This window comes from Vombatus ursinus, unplaced genomic scaffold (genome assembly GCF_900497805.2).
Source record: "Vombatus ursinus unplaced genomic scaffold, bare-nosed wombat genome assembly UNPS02014946.1, whole genome shotgun sequence".
Lineage (NCBI taxonomy): Eukaryota > Metazoa > Chordata > Mammalia > Diprotodontia > Vombatidae > Vombatus > Vombatus ursinus.
In genome coordinates this window covers 3227878-3243200 of record NW_020954724.1, presented here as the reverse complement: position 1 = coordinate 3243200, position 15323 = coordinate 3227878, and the positions used below count along the sequence as shown (strand labels likewise).

The following is a 15323-nucleotide window of genomic DNA, read 5'->3' as shown; positions in this document are numbered from 1 at the left end:
GAGCACAGGTTTTAAGTTCATACATACCCTTTAGGGTGAAATGCTCTCGTATTGTAAAGTGACTCCTTAAACCTTGGTAGCCTTATTCGAGCTTGTCTGCAGGACAGGGCCTTTACTCTTCTCAGAAAACTACTAGCACCTCCTTCTGACCCAGAAGCTGGGGGGAAATGGCCATGGCTTTTGTTGGCCCCTTCATGTATCCTTCACATCCAGAGGGACAAAAAATAAATGAAGTTGAACTGTGGCAGTATGGATAGCGCTAGCACTCCTGAACTCACTGAGTTCAGAAAACTGACAAGTGTAGTTTTCCAGAAAGTCATGAGTAGCCTCAAGTATTTGGATCTATTAGATAGCAAGAAGAAGCAAAACGTGTGTGTGTTCGATGTGACGGCAGTAAATCTTTGCCAAGCCAGTTTCCTTTCCAGAATTATCGGGGCACAGGACCGTGCCTGAAAATCAGGTTCAAAAAAAAATTCAGCATTCTTCAGGACGTCAAGATAATACATTGTAATGCTCATCATCCTACAGTACAAATATGATGAAATAAAGGAAATAAAGCAGATCCCTTGTGTCTTCTTTTAATATCAATAATGCAATTCTTTAAAAATTACTATTTCAGAAAGAATTCTTATTTAATATGCCTTATAAATTTTATTGTGGCAGTGTTAGAAGCTATGTCCAAAATGAGGAGTTTCACAGGTCTCATCATTTGAACATGATTATGGTTTTTTTTGTGTGTTTTTGTTTTTTGTTTGTTTGTTTTTACAAATGAGGAAATGGGGGCCCAGGGAGGTAACAGTGATTTGAAGGGCCCACACGGGTAATTTACCTGTGTCAGAAGCAGACTGTTTTGTTACATACAAATACTAGCATCTAAAAAACAAATCAACTCTTTGAGGGACATTCTTAAAGTCCAGCCTCAAAATAAAGGGACACTTGGGATTAAAATCCTGAGAGGTAACCATGGCAACTAGAGGGCACAATAGACTCTTTACCTTTCCACAGTCAAGATCCAGGACATTCTAGAAACCTCACTCAGATTTACTATAATAACATTTAGCAACTTCCAACCCCAAAATATTTTTATCAAATGTTTATCAAATGATATTATATGATGTTTATCAAATGATATTATATGATGAAATCGTTTATATATGTGTATAGGGTATGTGTGATTTGATATAATACTTAACATAAACTGTTCTATATTTATCATCAAAATATAGCTTAACAATTTTATTCCTATATATACAAATACAGTAACTATATTCATATATTTAAACTATTATATAGTTTATATATTTTGTTTTTATGTAGAGAGAGCCAGCATTATTATGCAGAATCACTAGAAGCAGACCCATAAGATTACATCCAAAGTGTGAAGGAATCGAACAGACCATTTAAATGTGCATGTTCTCTTTTGTTTTTTCACAAATGAGGAACAAATGAGGAAAAAATGGAGGCCTAGAGAGGTGAAGGGATTTGAAAGTAACACAAAAGTAATTTACCTGTGTCAGAAGCATGTTGTGTACCATACCACTAATACAACCTAAAAACCAAATCAAAAATGTTTGAGGAAAATTCTTGAAGTCAGGCCTCAAAATAAAGGGACATTTGGGATTAAATCCTGAGATGTAACTGACAACTATATAACAGAATGACTTTTGCCTTTCAACAGTCATGATACCGGACATTCTGGAGAGCCTCGGCTCTATCTTACTATATATAGGATAACATTTAGTGGCTTTCAGCCCCCAAATTTTAGGTTATCAATGATGGCCCTGCATTCATGTGTGTGTATGTTTTATATGTGTGGGTCAGGTTTCTTGGTATATACACTTTATCTGGCTTATTTAAATATCAATAATAATTCAAATAGTAAAGAAATTGTTTATTTAACTAAGAATTTCCCTATTTAGCCAGATTATTATTATAGAGAAACGATAGAATCTGAGCCAATGATATTTGCATCCAAAGTGGGTGGAATGTCAGAGATCAGAGAAACATCAAATACACACACACACACACACACACACACACGGACACACACACACATATATGTGTGCACATATACATACATACATGTATACATATGTGTACATGACACGCATGTATACATGTGTGTACATGCACACACGCATATACACGCATATTTGCAAATCAAGAAATGAGTTCTGAGGAAGGTTAAAATAAGTTGTGTTGACACACAGGTCAAATGTAATTTTTACCAGTGTCAAGAATGTGTTTGTCATGTTACCATACCACTAATCTGAAAAATAAACCAACAAAGATCTTTGGGGGAGACTCTTGAATTCCAGCTTCAAAATGAAGGGATATATTTGAGATTAAATCCTGAGAGGCAATGGTGGCAAGTGGATATAACACAGTCTTTACCCTTCATGGGTCAGGTGCCGGCCGTTCTAACAAGCATGAGCTTTGTAATCTCAGGATCACATCTAGTTGCCTTCCAACCCAAAACTGTTGAGTGTTATCAATTTTAGCCCTTGTGTGCATATTTTGTGGTATTGATACACGTTATCTGTCTTTTTAAAATATCAGTAATAATACAATGATTTAATTAAGAATCACTTATTTAATTAAGAAGTCCTTATTTAACTAGCATTGTTGTTATGGAGCAATGCTAGAAGTCAAGCCAATAATTATATTATATCCAATGCAGGAAAGAATCTTAAAGATCATTTAAATACGCTTTATGGTTTTTTTTAACAAATGAGAAATGAGGGCCTGGGGAAATAAAGTCATTTTGAAGGTCATACACAGGTAACTTACTGTAGATCAGAGGAATGTTATGTTACCACACCACGAATACAATCTGGAAAATAAATCAGCAGAGGTATTTGAGGGAGATTCTTGAAGCTCTGCTTCAAAATAGATGGATTGTTTTGGATTGAATCCTGAGGAGTAATCGTGACAACTTTCATGGTCAGATGCTGGAGAGCATCTGGAGAGCCTCAGCTCTGTATAGAGAATCAACTCTGTCACCTTACAATCCAACATTATGTTTGGATTATCAATGTTGGCCCGTGTGTGTGTGTGTGTGTGTGTGTGTGTGTGTGTGTGTATTTCATTTATAATGTACTTTATCTGTCTTATTTTAGTATCAGTGATAATATAATTATTTAATTAAGGATTCCTCATTTAGCCAGCATCATTATTATTATGGGGAAATGTAGAAGCTGATCTATTAAGATTGCATCTGAAGTAGGAAAGAAAATAGCATAGGTCATTTAAGGATGCTTATTTTTATTTGCAGATAAGGTGATTTTGAAGGTCCATACAAAGGTAATTTACCTGGGTCAGAAGCATGTTGTCATGTCACCATACCATGAATGCAATAAATCAATGAAGGCATTCTTGAAGTTCAGCTTCAAAATAAATGGATGTTGAGGATTGCATTGTGAGAGATAACTGGAGCAACTGGACATAATAGAATCTTTATCTTTCAACAGTCAAAATGCTTAACATTCTAAAGAGCCTCAGCTCTGTATCTTACTTCATGTATCATCAAGTCTAGTCCCTTTCAGCCCAACAATGTAGGCCCTCGATTTTATGTGTTTGTGTGTGTATTTGTTGGTAATATGTTCATGAATATGAGTGGTTGATACACAATCTGCAAAATAAATCAACATAGCTTCTTGAGGGAATTTCTTGCTGTTCAGACTTAAACTAAAGGGATATTTGCAAAGCGTTATATTCTAAAAGTAATTCTGGAAATGGACATAACATAATCTTGGATGGACCTTTACAGTCAGACACTTCACATTCTAATGGACCTCTGCTCTGTATATATGAGATCTGTATCTGTACTGTCTAACCAACAATGTTGAGGTGGCAATGATGTTTTCTGTGGAGGAGGGGGGTGTCTATTTGTGTGGATATTTAATGTATGAATCCCAACCACCATACTAAATAAAAAATGTAGTTCCTTGAGGGAAGTTCTCCATGTCCAGAACCAGAAAAAGGAATACTTGGGACTAAATCCTGAGTGAACTCGAGCAATTAGACATGGCTGGCCTGAGTACTTTCCTTAAAATTGAGGTTCTGGAAGGACACTGGCCAATCTTAGACGAAGAGGCTGCAGGGGCAGCAGATATTGCTAGTGTGAGAGAAACCAAGGGACTGAAGTGAATTTCCAGGGTGTCAGGAGTAGTCTAGAGTAAAGAGATATTGACTATTTTGATTAATAGAGTTTTTATTAATAGCATTCATTTAAAAAAATTGAGTTCCAAATTCTCTCTCTCTTTCTTGCCTCTCCTCCATCCATGGAGAAGGCAAGCAATATGATAGGTACCCACACAAAACATCGCCATATTAGCCATTGAACTATAGAGTTTGAATACAACCTAGCTTGGGCTTATTCTAGGATGTTTGTTGCTAAACTTGTTCTCAAAACATTTCCAATGAACAGAGCTCATTAGGCCCAAGTGACCTAGATAATCCATGTCAGCACTCAGTGTGCTGATGATGGACTGGCCATCATGACTTTAATGTTGGACAGGCAGACACATGAAGGATCCAAGGCCTCTCCACCAACGCAAGTTGCAGCTAATCAGTGATGTAGTAGGCGAATACAAGGAGTTCCTGATGCCAAAATATGTTATTCACCGACCTGATCAGAGTCATCACATAGCCTAGTATTAAACATAAGAGACCAGGTATTCATGACTACAAATCTAGAAAATTTCACTAACATATGCTCCCTCCCTCATTATGCTGCTAAGTGGGGACAACAATGATCATGCCACTATGATACATAGGAAGGGGGAGTTGGTATAGAAGCAGCTAGGTGGCACTGCAGTGGATCAAGCACTGGCTCCCCCCAGAGCCTGGGACACTTGAGTTTAAAGTAAAGCTTCAGATAACTTACCACCTGTGTGACCCTGGGCAAGTCACTTAACCTCTGTTTACCTCAGTTTCCTCATATGTAAAATGGAGATGATAATAGCACCTACCTCTCAAGGTTATGACAATCCAATAAGATAAAAATGCATTCCCCAGCAAGGACGTGAGAAGCACCATATATACATTTCTTCTTCTACTTATCATCATCATCATCTTCACCATCACTATCATCATCACACCACAGTGATCTTTGAAGAGCCTTTCTGATCTTCATTCCTACAAATCGTCCATTGAAGACATGGAGTAAATTTTGCTATTCAGAACAAAATGATTAAATTTTATCAAAAAATAAAACACCTCAAATCTCCTATTTGTTTCCATAATGAATATTTAGAACTATAGATGCCTTCATTTAAGGGCATATTAGCGTACCACCCCCAATTTGTACCTCTGTCTTAGTCATTCAACCTTTTTTATTGTTTTTTTTTTAATTTTCCCTATAATCTAAGCGAGCAAACTTTGAAGAAAAAGGTACGTGGTTTGCTGCTGTTTTATATTCTTCATGGTATTTGTTAATGTTTTTATGTGTTACATGTCTTTGGTTCTCAAAGCTCTTTCTGCCTGGTCAATTGGTATCCTTGGATGTTGAAATAAAAAAATGAAATCTCCAATTTCCATGTACTTTTCTCCACTGTTGTTTAGAAAGGGACGTGCAATTTCACTGGTATAGAGAACTCTCGGTATGGAAAATCCCTTCACTAAAGTCGATCAGCTGGCTTAGGGAGTTTGCAGGAGGCACCGAGGGTTATTAAATAGGGCCAGATGAGCTTCAGAGGTGGGTTTTAACTAGGAACTTCCTGACTCAGCTCTACCATGCTAACTTTTCGACTCTCTGAATATATAGTAATCAAGGCCAATGGTTTTCACAGTTCTTTGATATCCTTTCACTTTAAATCGTAACTTCAGGAATGAATAGGATCTTCAAAGCATTGATTAAGTTGGCTTACTATGTAACCAAGCACTGGAAATCATATTAGTCAAGTAAGACTGCACCCCACAAAGCTCATGCTCTAATGGGAAAGACAACACCTATGAGACATTTGAGCTGCAAGTTGAATGGACCACCCATGGTGCTTAGGGTGAAATAGCAAAGCTGATGGTGATACCTCTTCCAATAAAATCTTAATCACTTTCTGATGTTGAACCATTGGAATTAGGGTGAGGGTTAGTACCAAAGACTTTGGGGGCAAGAACTTGCTTTTCTGGGTCCTCCTTAGGTGACGCTGTAGGCCCTGCAGGAGCTCCTGCCAGGCGCATCTCCACAGGGGATCTGTCCCTGAATGAGTGAGGGCACCAGACTGGGAAGTGTTATTCTTCCCAAGGCTCCTGGGCCTGCTGTATGTAGATGTCTGGCCCCTTCTCCACAAGACTTGCTTTCCCAGACAGTAACTGTGAGGACTGGGCTAGAAGCAGACCTTGTACACCATAGTCAGGCAGGGCATGGCCACTCCCAAGGCCACCGTGCCTATCTAGAATGACTGCTGGTGTTAGTTGGTCAACATTTGTTGTTGATGATGATGAGGAAGGATGGCTCCCTCCCCACAACCATTTCTCCACTAATCATGTTCTTAATGTTTTACTATTTCAACTTTGATAGCAAATGCTTGCATTTCTCTAGTGTCCAACATACCTAATCATTTTATTCCAGTTTCTCCTTTTAAATGTTTGTGCCTTTCTGTCTCAGCTCTCTGTTTGCTGTGGCTACTATTTGTAGGTAATATGTTCATTAAATTGAAGCTAGAAAGAACCTTAAAAGCCATTAAATGTTCAAGTCATTCATTTATGTCACTTTTTTTCTAAGGGACAGTGACAAGTATAGTATGATGAACATTGAGGGCATATCGTATTTTAAAATCAGTATTATTACCATTTTTGGTTAAAAGGTCAGATCATATTTTTGGTAAAAGTTAAGATGACCATTTTTGGTCAAAATGACTGTCCTAGGTAATGATCATCTCACCAACTGTCATATAACCAGCATTGTTGGGCAAGCTGGCATGTCACCCTCTAGGAGGTATGCATAGAGGCCCTTGAACCCAGTGGGAATATATTTTAAAATCAGTGTTATTACCATTTTTGGTTAAAAGGTCAGATCATATTTTTGGTAAAACTTAAGATGACCATTTTTGGTCAAAATGACTGTCCCGGGTAATGATCATGTCACCAACCATCATGTAGCAGCATTGTTGGGCAAGCTGGCATGTCACCCTCTGGCAGGTATATATAGAGGCCCTTGAGCCCAGTGGGAACATAATCCCAGAAGTGAGGGGCACTGTAACACCTCCTCCACTAGAAAAGGGAGTGATGCCCTAGAAACTCTGTGCTGAAGGAAATGGCAATGTCCTCAAGGGTTCCTTAGGCCCCTGACTGTAAAAGCCTTTCCACATTGATTACATTCATAAGGGTTTCTCTCCAGTGTGAATTCTCTGATGTCTGGCAAGAGTGGCACTGTCTCTAAAAGCCTTTCCACATTGATTACATTCATAAGGTTTCTCTCCAGTATGGATTTTCTGATGTACTCTAAGAGAGTCTCTCAGTGCAAAAGCCTTTCCACATTGATTACATTCATAAGGTTTCTCACAAGTGTGGATTCTTTTATGTAAAGTAAGATTAGCCTTCAGTGGGAATGATTTTCCACACTGATTACATTCATAAGGTTTTTCTCCCGCATGGATTCTCTGATGTTCAGCAAGACTGGAGCCACCTCTGAAAGTCTTTCCACATTGATTACATTCATAAGGTTTCTCTTCAGTATGGATTCTCTGATGTTTAGCAAGATGAGCCCTCAGTAAGAAAGATTTTCCACACTGATTACATTCATAAGGTTTTTCTCCAGTGTGAATTCTTTGATGTTGAGCAAGATTGGAGCTGCCTCAGAAAGTCTTTCCACACTGATTACATTCATAAGATTTTTCTCCAGTGTGAATTCTTTGATGTTGAGCAAGACTGGAGCTGCCTCGGAAAGTCTTTCCACACTGATTACATTCATAAGATTTCTCACCAGTGTGGATTTTCTGATGTACACTGAGATAAGACCTCTGGGTAAAAGCCTTTCCACTTTGATCACATTTACAAGATTTGTCTCCAGTGTGGATTATCTGATGTATTTTAAGACAGGACCTCTGTGTAAAACCCTTTCCACACATATTATAGTCATACAATTTCTCTCCAGTGTGGATTCTCTGATGTTGAGCCAGACCTGCCCTGTTTGTGAAAGCCTTTCCACACTGATTACACCAAAGACTCTTCAGTAACTACTACAGTCAAAATATTTTGCATTAGAGAGCCTTACAGGTGCCATTTTGGTGTTCTGAAAATAGCTAGCACTTATATAGTGCTTTATGAATCTCATTTTTAGCATCACAAGAACTCTGGGAGGTAGGTGCTATCATCTCCATTTGAGAGGTTATTCCTATTTTACTTTTGAAAGTTGTTTACTATAAAAATATAGCAAGGACCAGAATACACAACCATCCCCAAAAGAGTCTAAGACACTGGACCACAAGGACATTCAGAGTCCAGGGGAAAGAGGGCCCATGCTTAGACCTCACATGGTCAATGGGTCATTCAAAGCTGCTGGATGAATCAAAATTCTCTTCTCTTTTCCCCAGTCTCTAGGAGGGTCCCCTGGGATGTAGCTTTTTTGCTGGGCTTCAGGGGTTATGGTTTTGTGTAGTTCTGAAGCTACCTTTTCTCGATGTGTCTAGTTCTTGGCTCCCAATTCTAGAGACAAAACCAAATGATCTTCCCTAAAGCCTTGAGGAAAATGGGAAGGAAAAAGGCACTGTCCCATGGATAATAAATAGGTTTTTTTCCATTAGAAAAAATCCCCCTTCTTTTCTTTCCTCTCACCTCCACCCTCACTGAAAATAAATGAAAAACCAAGGCCCTGCTGTCCACCTGTATAATCATGGAAGCCCCACTTCTGTGTTGGCCACCTCTGGAGAAAAATAAATGGAAAAGAAATGAGTGGCATGGAAGAAAGAATCAATGAGTTAACAGCTTGGCACAAGGGTACAAAACCTTGGCCATATAGACCAAATAGAAGTCACAAGGCAATAACTAATATTAAAACAAATTCAAGAGGTAAAAAAAAAAACCAGAAGAAAATGTAAGGTATGTCATAGTAAAAGCAACTTACAGAGAAAACAGAGCAAGGCAAAATTTAAATAACATTGGACTATCTGAATGCCATAAAAAAAGGAACCTGGACATAAGATTTCAAGAAACCTTAAAACTGCACAGATGTCTTTCAACCGGAGCACAATGTCAAAATAAACCACAGATTACTTCCTAAAAGAAATCTCTGAATGAAAACTTCCAAAAACATGGTAATCAAAACATGGAACTTCCAGTTGAATAAGGAAAATACAGCAAGCATCCAGAAAGAAATAATTGAAGTACCAAGGAGCCACAGTTAGGATCACACAGAATTTGGCAATAACTATCATTAAAGAGCACAGAGCTTGGAATAGATTACTCCAGAAGGTAAAGAACATGGTCTTATAGCCAAGAGTAATTTACCCAACAAAACTGAGTGTAATGATATAGGGGGGACGTAACCCTCAAAGAAAGGACTTCCAAGCATTCTTGATGAAAAGATCATAACTGCAGAGAACTTTTGAAGTTCAAACACAAGTGAAGAGAAACATAAATAAGAAAAGAAAGATGAACTAGCCTATGGGAGTAAAAAAAAAAAGATAAACTACTTATATTCAAATATGGGGAGGTGATATGTGTCCCCTCTGATCTCTCTCAGGGCTCATAGAGGGAATCAAATTAGAGAAGACCTTGGAGAGGTTCTGTTATGTCTTGATCTTAAGGAAAAGATGGAAAGAGAGGAAGAGGGATACGCTAAGGTGGGTGGATGGAAAGGAGGGTTAGGAAATATTATCTCATGTAATCTCATGTATATCTCATGTAATATTATCTCATGGGGCACAAGTACACATCTATACAAACAAGGAGAAGGGAGTGGCTGGGAGCATCTGATGCCTGAAACTTAGTCCTCTAGTCAAAGGAAGGAAGAATGCATATAACACAGAGTTGGGTACAGAAATATATTTTACTTACTAGTGAAAAGAAGGGAAAGGAAAGAAAGGAGAGGGGGAATTAGAATGAGGATACACTGAGGGAGTAGGCCTAAGCAAAATAAATTCAAAGGATGTGTAAGATTATTTCTAAATCTTTTTGAGGTGGCAAAAAAAGGAAATCTGAGGGATTATTCATAAATGGAGTATGGATGAATAAGTAAAGTTCATAAATGTAATAGAATACTACTGCATTGAACATGAATTAGCATAGTGACCAACGAAGACTCCAGAGGGCCAAGGATGAAGAAACATTCTGCCTACCACCTAGAGGTGAAGGAGTCAGATACAGAATGAGAAATATTTTTTAGGACATAGGAACTGTGTTTTTTTTTTTTTTTTCAGATCAACTATACATTGTGTGTAATGGGTTTTGCTTTTCTTATGTTCTTAATGTGGGGGAGAGAACAGGTGAGAGGATTAGAAGGTTGATCTTGGCTAATACAAATGTGTATGTTCATATATATGTGTGTATACACACACTGGAACTCTGATCAATGCAATGATCAAGCAATTCCTGAGGACTCATGATGACATATTGCCAACCTCTTGATAGAGAGGTGATACTCAGAGTGCCAGTTGATATAATTTTCTTTAGATATAATCCATGAGAAATTTTGTTTAGCTTGACTACATATATTCTTGTAATAGGGGTTAGGTTTTCTTGCTTTCTTAATGGGGTGGGGTGGTAGAAAGGGAAGGAAGAGAAGGCTAATTTCTTCTGTAAAAAAACTTGTATTTAAAAAATAAAGTAAAAAATATTTTCCTCCAAATATTTCTGAATATATAAGTAAAAATAAGATGAGGATAATGATACCTACCTTCCAGTGCTAGTTGTGAGGATCACATGAGACATTGGTAAGGTGCTTAACTCAGTGCCTGGCAGTTACTAGGTGGCTGATAATAAATGCTGATTTTCTTCCTTCAGGTAGTCTTGAAATCAGACTGACCATTCACCTGATGGCTGTCAAAGGTAGCACGATCCCTACTTGTGAAAGGGCCACTGTCTCCTGGAGTTCTGTCCTTCTCCTATCACCTGGTTAGGCCAGTTTTATTTTTTCTTTCCCTGAAAGGTGACAAAGCTCTCCCAAGGACCTGACTTACATAGTGGGCAAAGGCTCCATGTGCCTCCCTTCAAGTAGTATTCTGAGGGTCTCTGGACAAACTAGTACGGCTGCCTGGTAAACTAAAGGCATAAAAGTCTACCCATGTGAAATCAGGGTCCTTCCTATATGACAGATTTCCCCAAATGGCACACTGTCACACCTTGCTTTGCTGACTAGATGAGTTCCCACATGGAGGTAAGGAGATCTTTGTCTACTCAAGCTAAAAAACTCTCATATCCCTATTGAATGTCCTTTTTATACTATACTTAAATACAACTCCTTTTATTTGTTGAATGACCTAAGAATGTTTGATTTTTGTTTAACATCTAAACTGAGTATTGACTTGAGTCAGTTCCATCCATTCCTTTCCCAGGTCAATCTAGGACCTTCTCTAACCTATAGAAGAGTAAAAATTTCCAAGAAATTGTCTGAGGTACCTTGACACACTAACTTGACTCTGTCCATCCTTCCTTTTCTCCTTTTTGCTCTCATGGTCTCTGCCAGTGCATGGGACACTCTGCATAGAGCAGAACAAATTATACCACCAGGAAACCAATATGTATAGTAATATGGTAGGTGGTGAAGCTAATCCTGGTGCCCAGGACCAACAGAGGCAAGGATGAGAATCCCAGGAGCCTCTTTTACACAGTAGAGAAGTCATCTGTCATTCAATCACTGTGCCAGGGTAGGTCTTAGAAACACAGGAGCAGCAAGATGGCCCCAGAGCAGTCTGCACAAGAAATCTTGGGCTTGGATATTGTCAATGGAATTTTAAATGTTGTCCAGACTGGACCAGTCTCTAACCTGGGAAACTGAAGCCAAACAAGGAAACCAGAGGCCGGCGTGTCAGAAATCAAGTAGTGATTTAATTAGAGAGTGAGGAAAATGCTTGCAAGCAGAAGTCTCCTACTCACCCCCACACCTTGAGAAGGATGGCTCAACATGCTGGGATACAGACAAGGCTTATATACATGCCAGAAGTTGGACCACAACACAATCATTCTTAGGTCTTGACTAAGCAGTTCCCATGGTTGGCATTTCTTGGCTTGGATCTGTCTCATGGGAACAGCCTCTCAAGTCCTAAGGGTTGTCACACCTTTTGATTATTCAGCAGGGTACAGAACTAGAGTTATCATGGCAGGAATAGGGATGCAGTGCCTCCTTCAGTTTACTTGGCAGTTACAAGAAATAGGGATTGTGGGCATGTCAATAGATATGATGGATGGCTTTAGGCTGCAGAACATTGGCTCCCAGGTCCCTGAGAAATAGGGGGAGCTCCAACAAATCTAAACAGTCATTTATTAATATGAAAATCATAAATCCCTCAGTAAACACCTGGTGCTGGTCCAAGCAATACATGTTGCTGGAGGATAAGGTCATACAGGGTGCAAAGGATTGCTGTTATGCCAGGCTCAGGGCACAGCATGTTTGCTGGGTCTTAGCTCTGGGAAATAGGGTGTTTCTAAATACCTTGACAACATCTAGGGCCTTTCTGAATGCTCATTGAGTTGACCTAAGAACTGTTAACAGACAGGGGTTCAGAGGGATCTGAGAAGTCGTGTGTGACCTGAGGTAGGGGGACCATGAACAGCACCAGGAGCACAATTTCTGCTCTGATGATAGCACATTAAAAAACAATAGCTGGGGGAGCCTTCAGGGCTCTGCTCCAGGTCTGTCCAGACAAGATTCAGGGTGAAGACTTTTCCTGGGGGGAACTTCAGTTGCTGCATGGGAGAGCTTGGCCACAACAAACAAAGAAGAGGGGGGAAAGTGTGTGTGTGTGTGTGTGTGTGTGTGTGTGTACGATACTAGGCAGCCATTAAGAAAGCAAAAATATGATCCCTTGGTAATAGAGACTAGTGAGTGAAGTGGTCACCCTTGTTAGACAGCTATAATGAGGGAGAACTTAAAAACAAACAGGGCAGGGCAGCATGGGGGGGAGCAGTGCTCAATATATCAAGGACCCAATGAATCAGTTTAAAACATGGAAAAGAGCAGGGTAGTGTTGTTACCACTGCATTCAATTTCAAGCCTATTTTTGTACAGAAATGATCCCTAAAGCAGGCATTGCCAGTTTCATAGACCATCCTCTATGTCTATGGAAATGACTGGATTGCTGATGTTGGCCAAGTCTGTGGATAGACTGCACTCACCTGGGCTGGGGCTCGGCTGCTCCCAGGAACCATTCTCTCTCAATCCAGGCTCCCTGTGTAGGTAGCAAAGTAACCAAAGTGACTCCATTTTGTAAAGTCACTTCATCTTATCCCTGGACCTTATCTACCCCAGGCATCTGCTTCCCCCACCCTTTATGGCCCCACCAATAGAGCAGCAGCCAACACTCTCACTAACCGATGTCCCAAGTAATCATGGGATGTTCTAATTCTATGCCTTTCTGATGACCATGAGACAGCCTGGAGCCACCTGGAAAGTCCTTTCCTTCTTTCCTTCTGCACAGAAAGCCCATCTGCCCCACCTGTAATCTTAATGCTAGGCTGACTGCCTTGGTGCTCATACTACAGGCGTTTGTTGTTTGTTGGGCCTCGTAATAAAACTTCTAACTTCCCTCCAGCTTTAGTGTCTGGATTTGACCCAATACCTTCTTGGGGTAGGTTTTGTTCCTCTGCAGACTGAGCTGGGGAGGGAGATGGATCCCAGAGAAGAGCTCTTTCTCCTCTCTTCATAGGCAGGAGGCTGCCCAACTGGAATTTACAGAGGGCAAGGTCCCATAGGAGTTAGGACGACCCAGGCCTTGCCCTCAGGGAAAGGACTCCAACCTGTAGAGGGAGGGAAGCAGCAGGGAGGGTCAGGGTAGGAAATGAAGCCGATCTCAAAAGGAAAACTACTTCCCTCCTCTTACTTCTCTTCTGCACCCCTCTTTTCCCCCATCCTCCTACAGAGCCCTCAGAGGAAGATGAAGCTTGGGATCCCAGACAGGATGAGACCAGTCTGAGTCTCAATGACCCCTGAGACAGAGCTCTCCCTGGAACTGATCCTCTGCCCTCCCTGCATCCCCTGTCCTCAATTAACACACATTATTTAAACAATAGACTGACTGCTAGATCTAGCAGGGAGGGAGGTTAGGGAAGGCTGAGGAAGGGGAGGGCTCTGGAATGGAGCAGCCAAGGAAAGCCCGAGACTGGGAGACAAAACCCAGGCTGGGATCCAGCTGCCTGTGTGTGACCTGAGAGCTCTTAAAGATGTGGGGCTGGGGGAGCGGGAGGCCTGGGGCAGGGCAGCAGGGGTGGGATCTGGGAGGCAGGACAGTCTAACCCTGACCCTAAATGCCTCCGACTTTAACCCTAAATGCTCATGACAGGGAGGTCAGGGACACTTGATTGGAAGAAGTGTTCCAAATGGACATTAAGCTTGGGCAGGTAAGGTTGACTGTGTCCTGAGGTCTAGCTAGGATCTGGGGAGGATGCCCAGGACCCTCTGGTACAGCTTAGGCTTGGAATCCCTCCAGGGAGCCAAATGGCTGGGATCTGATAGGGAACCAGCCCAAGAGGCACAGTTCCAGATAAGGGGGATCAGGAAAGATCTTTGGTTCCTGCCTCCAAGGTGGGGCTTGAGGCAGGAGGTAGGCCTTGTGGATACTTACAGGGACTGGGAGTGAAGGCAGGATTCTTATGGGCAAAATCTGAAGTTTGGGAAAGTGTGACCCAATGAGAAATCTCGGGTGGGGGGGTGGGGGGGGGAAGGTCAGCCAGGATGTTTAGGAAGTGATTGGGAGTCTGGAAAAGTTTTAGGGGCAGGGAGCTGGTCCGGTAGCCAGGCTTGGGAGGCATGCTTCTGGCAGACCTGGGGAATGAGACCCAATGGCAAGGACAGCAAACAAAGGTCAGGATGTAAGTGGGAACACTGGCTCAGACCTACCTGGGATCTGCATGCACAGAGTGGGCTTCTGGAAGGCAGAGCGATCTTAGGTCCCAGGGAAGGCAGAGAGAACTCAGGTCAAAAGGAAAAAGGAGAGAATCTGAGCTCCAGGGAAGGCAGAGCAGTCTCAGCTCAAAGACTTCCTGTTTCCCACCAGCCCACTCTGATCCTCCTAGTCCCAAGGACACCACCCGGTCCAACCCTTGAGGCCCCCAGGATGGCTGAGCCCTTTCCTCCAATCACACCCAGGGCCAGAACTCAAGGACCCTGACTGCCTCTCCTTCCCAAGCCCACCCCTCCATCACGTGGAAAGCCTTCTCCAATGCAATGG

At 41.1% G+C, this 15323-nt stretch overlaps 1 long non-coding RNA gene and 1 pseudogene across 1 annotated transcript; both read right to left on the bottom strand.

The window, feature by feature from the left end:
• Positions 1–7151: 7151 nt before the first annotated feature.
• LOC114030241 overlaps positions 7152–15323 on the bottom strand; it is a 154597-nt pseudogene continuing 146425 nt past the window's right edge.
• On the bottom strand, positions 13277–15297 carry LOC114030227. The gene is made up of 3 exons (XR_003567575.1): positions 14993–15297; positions 13716–13893; positions 13277–13325 (listed from the first exon to the last, which is right to left on the bottom strand). It is a non-coding gene; the product is annotated as an uncharacterized LOC114030227 (long non-coding RNA).